Genomic DNA, 8,044 nt, shown 5'->3' on the forward strand with positions numbered 1-8,044 from the left:
TTTCTTTTAAATCTGGTATGTACTCAAATAAACCCGAATTTTGATGATAGTCTATCTTAATATTGCTTAAAATTATATAGACTTAATTTCTTGCATTATACTATTCTTTTTTTCGTATAAATCTTATGATTTCAACAATTACTGAATTGATCAGGTTCTCCACTTTAGGAAAGCTTAATATAGGTTCCGGTATCGTTTAATTCTATTTATTTGCCGCCTTTTTTAAATGCAGAGCCCATAGCAGCAAGGGGCGCAATCTCAAGTATCAATGCATATACCTGTCATAGCAATCAACATTAAACAATTAAGTTAGGGGGTTTAAGGCAAAAGAAAGGCGGATAGTAAAATAACTTTCACTCTGATAGGACTTGGAATCCTCTACCTATTAATCCATCTACTAGCCTATGCGCAATGTTGTAGAGCAGCTTTGTTCTAGGAAAAGCACCTGTTTTTAGAAATCAAACAAATCTTATAAAATATTATTTATTACATTTAGAACCCATAAAATCGATAAAAATATGTTTATGGGGACTAAACACGGTTTCCCTCAAAAACTGATACCCCCCCCCCCCACCTCCCAGGCCTTCTTATTTTGAGTTAAATAAAAATAAGGTTAGAAGGTAGTAGAAGCTTTCCGGTTATTTTTTTCTACCTTGGGTCAAGTTAGGTTCGGTTATGTTGGATACTGGTTAGCCCCGCAGTGGTAGGACAGATCACGCATAAAAAAATCTCCCCCAACCTTCATTCTTTAAATTTATCTTAGAAATAAGAGGAGGGTGGGCGGAGTTTAGTGCCTAATAGTGCTTTAAGGGAAAGCACCTGCCTAAAAAGTAAAATTTTTAAAAGAGTATTTTTTCTATACAACAAGTACAATTATTTCCATAAATATGACATTCGTCTAATATTCAAGACTTTGCATAACTTTAAGAAATACAAAATACACTTATCAAGCTGGAATATTAAGCATTTGAACAGAAAAAAATCTTGATTTTTTATCAGAGCTAATTGTAGAGTAAGATTCTACTCAAAAATGGAGAAATATGGATTTTTTTATTCTAAGAAATCTCATATGGGAAGTTTTATCAAGGGGGCGTTTTTAGGGGGGAGGCGGCGTTTAGAGGAAACATAAAATTTTTCACACCTTTTCCTATAAAGTAGTTTGTTTCAATTTTTTTATTCAACCCTCAATAGACGAACCACTATATTAGATTTTGTGTTCAAAAAGATGGAAAAAGAGTAAATAATTCTTTCCCCCTAAATCCCAAAACTAAATTCAGCGTTTGGTAGCTGTCTCACTTTGGGGGAAAGGAAAGATTTATATTATTAAATTTGTGATTGGTCCCTCCCTACCTGTACATATATTTTTTTGTACATATAAGAATGTAAGTTTAAAACATTTGTATGTTTGTCCCTTCTATCTAAATAGTAAATAAAAATAGTAATTAAAGGGTTAAGATGTTTAGAATATTCAATAACTTGAATCGTCTGGAAGGGGTTAAATGTTTGAAAAGGGTAGTGAACGATGAAATATGTGTTTTGTGAAAGAATTTATAAATTTATAATCAAGCAGTCACAAGATACAAGGACGATAATATACAGAGGTACAAAACTCAAACAAATAGAATGACTTCAAGGCTTCTATAATCTATAAAAAAAAGATATAGGCATAATCCTCTGAGATAAGAATTTTGGGTGCCTAGCGAGCTCAGAAATCCCCCACCTCCTTTTTTTTTAAATAAAAAGGGTCCCCAACACTGAGGTGCCTAAACTCTGTGAGACTACCGTGTACCCAAAATAACCTAAACTAGCCTAAGGTTTAACAAAAACACACTGCTTGTAGAAAAGCTTTCATTTTAAAGGCAGTTAAATTTTGACATGACAAAATTAACCCTTTTTTACTCTTTCTTTCTTCCTCTCTCTCTCTTTATTTTTCCATGTTTCTCTCTCCTTATCCCTCTCTAAATCTCTCTCTATATATATCTATCACTCTTTCTATCTCTGTATCTTTCTCTCTCTCCCTCATTTATTTATTTCAATCAAGCCCAAACTCCTCTTTAGTTTTGATGGGTGCTATTATAAAAAGGACAATTTTGTCTATCCGTTGCGAGACAAATCAAGACAATATATTTACACAAGTATGCTAAAACTTATTTTCAAATTTTTAATTCCAAACTGGTGGATTTTCAATTTCAGTGGGAGTTAATTTAAATGCGTAATTACCTCTGCTAGATATATGTTCTTATATTGCGCTTTTAATTTAACTTGAAATCACTAGGGCAAATTGTATTCCACCCCCTTATGCTCTTCAAAAATGACATTCTCAAACTTCATCCCTTTCAATGAAAAATGCCCCACCCCAAAAATCAACCGATGGGGACTTGCATTCTAAATAAATGCGGGACATTTTTTTTTAGTTAGGTGGGGTGGAGTTATCTTTTTAAAAGGACTTTTTCTCTTAAAGGGATGGGCTACCCTTCAAAAATGTATTTTATCAATTAGAGGCATATCTGTGAGGGAGAATCTAATCGGTCCAGCGATTAGCGAGATCTTACAGATTGGGGCAGACAAACAAACACACGACACGGACAGACCATGTGATATTCTGTTACTAAAGGCTATGTTTAAGATATTTTTTAGAATTCCTGTCCCCTAGGGTTGAAGACGCCCCCTTAAAAAAATAACATTCTTTATCATAAATTGGGGTCTATGCTTTGGTGGGAAAAAAGTGAATTTTATTATTATTGTATCAGAGACACCGTGGATATGGCAACTGCAATTATTTCATCTCTCAATTATGTCCATTTGTAGCTAAAATATGACAAATATGGCAGGTAATGTATACAAATCACATCACTAAATATAACTTTACTTACAGTCGGTTGCTTTATAAAATTTCTATCAATTTTCATAAAATTTTTTTTGTCAATATCATATAAGTTATCAAGGATTTTTTTGAATCTTACTTTCAAAAGATGTTAAATGAAAATGTTATAGTTTATTTTACAGTAGATATAGGACACTAGTAGTAATCTTTAATATTGATCATAATGATGGTTATATCTTTAAATCATATACAAACAAGGATGATAACATCCATAAAAGCGAAGCTCTGAAAGAGTAGGACAAACGGACATTAACACTTGTATAATGTCAGAACTGAATAATCAGAATACGAATGTATAAGCAAAATTGTAAGTAAATTTGTTAAAAAACTGCTTGATACAGGATAATGATTATGGACATACTTACATTTTTAGTACTTGATTATAGAGTTGCTTCGCTTATAATGTTGTACTTTGTTGTCCCAGGAATCAGTATACCAAAAATCTGACCAATCGGATAATTAGGTCACATACAAATTTGTTGTTAAAATGTAAAAAAAAATCAACATGTTTAAAATGGACGTACGGACATTCTGGTAATGATTATAGAGTTGCTACGCTTTCTAACTCGTACTTAACTATCACAGGAATCACCATGCAAAATTTTAAATCGATAGGACAATTCTAACATGCCTAAATTAACGAAAAAAGCTATTTAAAAAAGTAAAAAAATCAACATGTTTAAAATGGACGCACGGACATTTTGGTAGTGATTATAGAGTTGCTACGCTTTCTAAATTGTACCTAACTACTAAAGGAATCACCATGCAAAATTTGAAATCGATAGGACAATTCTAACATGTCTAAATTAACGAAAATAGCTATCCGTTACGGACGGACGGACGGACGGACGTACGGACGGACCGACCCTAATTATAAAAAAGCTTCGCTTTTAAAAATGCTCTCAGATGCTAAATATCTCCTATCCTATATTTCACGGATTTTAATCAGGGAGGGAGGGGACATAGGATTGTAAATTACACTGGTACCCAAAGTTTTATTACAATGTTTATAATTCGTTAGCTTTTAAGGTACTTTATCGCATTGTGATTGGTTGGTTAACCCAATAGTTACCTTCATGTCTTATTCCTTAAGATCCCTGACTATAATCGATTTTAGTATCTATTTAGTTCTGTGATTTATTAATACTTCTGTTTAAGTTATCAAAACACATTATTGATAAAAGCTGACATGATAGCATCTACAAAATATCTTTTATTTTGAGCAAAACCTAAAGAATGCAGTGTTTTGGTATTCATTTATCTGTCTATCTGCAACATAAGACATATAAAACGTCCTTATAGAATAAGTTGTGCTTTTCAGGAAAGATCTTAATTGAATTTTCTGTCAAATTAAAAGAAAGTTATCTGTCTTTTTGCATATGTCTACATAAGATATCTAAAACGGCCTTACAGAATTTATTGTACTTCTCATGAAAGCTTTAGGTCAGTGATTATTTCTTTTTCTGGTTTACTGATACTTGTGTTTAAGTTCTCAAAACACATTATTGATAAAAGCTTACATATAACAACATACTAACATTTTAAAGCCAAATTCATTTAATATATTTTAAATATGGGTATGACACATGACATAACTTAGGGTTGAATTTTTTTCTGTATCTCCTTCATGGCGGGCATAGGATGCTAGCAAACCTTCCAGTATAAAAAAAAACGCAGTAAAAATTCAAAATTATTTAGAATTTGATCAAAAAATAGACTCACAAATCAAGATACATTTTAGACTGCCGGAAGAGCATTAAAAATTTAGCAAATGCTCTTTGATCATAACATTTTTTTTCTCAAGAAATGCTCAACATTCTTATATGGTTGAAATATTTTTTGAAATACTTGGTGTCTCAACCAATCGCTAATTTATAACCAAAGATTAAAACATAAAACTAAATTTTGTGGAAAATTAATGGCTTTTTAAAACCTTTAAAAGAATAGGTATTATGAATTGTAAGATAATTAAGATTTTAAAAACCTTCCCTGTTTGAGGGTGTGTCTATCTCTGGACTAATTGATGCAATGTATAATGAATAGTCTAATCATACAGATTCCACAATAGCTAAGGTTTGAGTTCTGTACAGTTTACTATATGCTTTAATTTCAATATTTAGTCTAAATGCAATAATAATTTTTTTTTTGTTTTGTAGGGGGGGATGGATGTCCTAAGAAAATAGCTTAAAATCACCTCAAGACCAGTAGCTTTCTTCCCTAAAAAAAGTAGAACCAAATTGGGTCAGCGGTTATCGAGAACTTAAGCTTCAGACAGACATACTTTGTATTATAGATAATATTTTACTTTGATGTAAAAATTACTGTAGACAGTAACGTAGATCAGAAAGTACAAAATTTAGCTATTTTATATACGACCTCTAATCAATATGCTTTTTAAGAACTTGGGGGGTCTTTTTAACAATATGCTATACGTGGTTTTACCCTTTTCTCAACGTTCCTATAAAACTGCTAATCATTTGGGTAGCAAACTTTTTTTAGAATGAAAAATATGTGTTTAAATTATGTCAAAGAAAGACAAATTGATATCATAGAGTCAAAAAACCTTATAAGCCAATAAAGTATTATCTAGTAGTTCTAGAAATCTGTCCTTTAAAGATCAAGTTAATAGGATAATTATATTATACAAAAAAATATTATCTTTAAATATACGGTTACAAACACATTCTGTTTATGATTTTAGAGTTGCTATGCTTTATAAATGTTACAGGAGGAGTCATTAAAATTTTGAAATCGACAGGACTATTCTAACTTATCTAAATTAACAATCGAGAAATTCTATACTAGTGTATAGTATATCCCATTCTGTTTTGTTATAATTTTTGGCTACATTACACACACACCTATATCTAAAAGAAAAAGGGTCTTCATTATAAAAATATGCCAATATTACTGACATTTATTGGCTAATATCCAGGATGGAGAACCTTTTTTTTATAGTAAAACATATATCAAAAATGGTTGGCTGTTTATTTTTTTAAACAGCTGATTGGTAAAACAACGGCTGTAAATTATGTGTCTCTATTTGCAGTAGTAAAATGTCCAATAATAGGAAGCTTTACAAAGTAACTCAAAATTTATTAATGTGACGTCATAAAAATGGTGGATGAAAGGAGATGTGGGAAAGAAAACCCCTAAAAAAGAGATGGATAATCCCTAATTTTCATGAAGTCACATGGCTGATTTTTGGGACATTTTGTAAAGCTTCAATAATAGTTATGGAGGTAGAACGTAGGACTGTATGTCTTACAGGTTTCCAAATTTTAGTTTTATCATTCGTTGGCTTAAAAAGATTTAATACTTTAACTTTGTCAGTTTAAAGTTTTAGTTAGTTTGTTAAACAATAATATGTAAAAGGGGTAATATAATTTATTCTCAATGTTTATGTATATCATTTAATAATCATTAGTTTATTATCCATTAAGATTCCTGGGTAATAGTGTTAATTGGCTTACTTGTAGCTTAGGTATTACATCAGCATATAAAACGCATGGATGCGGCTGTAGTTAAATTAAAAGTTGATATTCAATTAATGAACATTGCTGTATCTGTAGCTGCATAGCACTGATAATTATTTTTACCTAATTCTCCTACGATTTCAAGTGATCATCTAGAGAACCCAAGGGCATCATCTGCTTGTAATGGGGTGCAATACTCTAACGCCTAACGTTGGATATTAATTCAAATAACATTCAACAGACATGAGACAACCAACCCTTTTATTGCACGACATCTGAGAAGTCCTAACTATGGTTGGTAATGAGTTGCGCATGTTTATGGGCCAAGGCATTCCCCATAATCTGTCTATTTATGAGCGCACCAAAACAGTAGGAACCATTTTTAATGACGCAAACATTTTACCTCCCCGACGACGAGCGGATATGTGCTGCGTGTTGAGCCACGGTCGCGGGTTAGAGCGCAAATAAAGAACAATTTCATTATCTCTCTCTATATATATATTTCAATTTTAACTTTTATCTATAGCTTTGCTATTGAACATAATCATTCTTGCTTAATAATAATTATTTCTTATTATGTAATACATCCAGCTTTCAATGATATGTCCTATTTATATATATCATATAATACTTTTCATTCATTTACCAGGGAACTCAAGGGATAAAACAATAACAAATAATTAAATGTATTTCCCCAACGATGATCAGGGGCGTCCAAGCTTTTTTTTTTGGGGGGGGGGGGGTAAAATGGCGCGCGAAGCGCGCCGCCAATTTTTTTTACTTCCCCCAAAATTTTTACCCCGGGGTAAAATTTGCTTGGGGGGGTTATTACCTTCCTGAAATCTGTTGGCAGGGGTAAATTTAGTTTACCCCCCCCCAAAATTTACCCCCGGGGTAGAATTTTTTTGGGGGGGTAATTTAAATTTTATTAAATATATAGTATTAAAAATGCGCGCGAAAAATTTTGTGGGGGGTAATCGCCCCATTTCCCCCCCCCCCCCTTGGACGTCTATGACGATGATATATAAATTTAGTGCTTGAAAATTTTTGACACTTCTTATTTTAACTTACCAATCAAGAATGAATACTCAAATAAAGAATAAAGTACTAAAGTACCCAAAGAATTTAGCCATTGAATGAGAAACGTGTTTATTAGATTTTGTGTACCATAACAATTTATGGTCCATTGTACTCTCCTTCCCTGCAAATTCTTAGAGAGAACGAGGTCAAAAGTTTTTGGGTACTAGAATTATTTATAGTCCAATGTACTCTCCCTGCAAATTCCCCAAATTATAAATATTTATTACGATTACCCATTATAGAATTAATAAAAATATTGTCACACATAGGATTGATTGGCTGTATTATCAATACCACAAATCAAAAACCACCTTGAAGAGCATACTAACCTATCAAAATGAAAATACCTCAACTCTTACTAGTTATTTTTACATTACCTAAATGAAATCAAAAGAATTGGTTGTCTGCAATAGCTTTGATTTATGTTTATAGTATATGATTTATAACAATCTTTGAGAACCATTTTAAGTTATGCAGCTACTTTTAACTAGTGCGTTTCCTTATGTAAATTTACAAATTTACTGTTCTTTTTCCAATCTAATTTAAGACAAAATTGTCCATTTGAGAAAACAAAACATTTCTCTTTACAAAAATAATTATTTTC

Source organism: Acartia tonsa, chromosome 14, assembly GCF_053477335.1.
Source record: "Acartia tonsa isolate MP-2025a chromosome 14, ASM5347733v1, whole genome shotgun sequence".
NCBI classification, from domain to species: Eukaryota; Metazoa; Arthropoda; class Copepoda; order Calanoida; family Acartiidae; genus Acartia; species Acartia tonsa.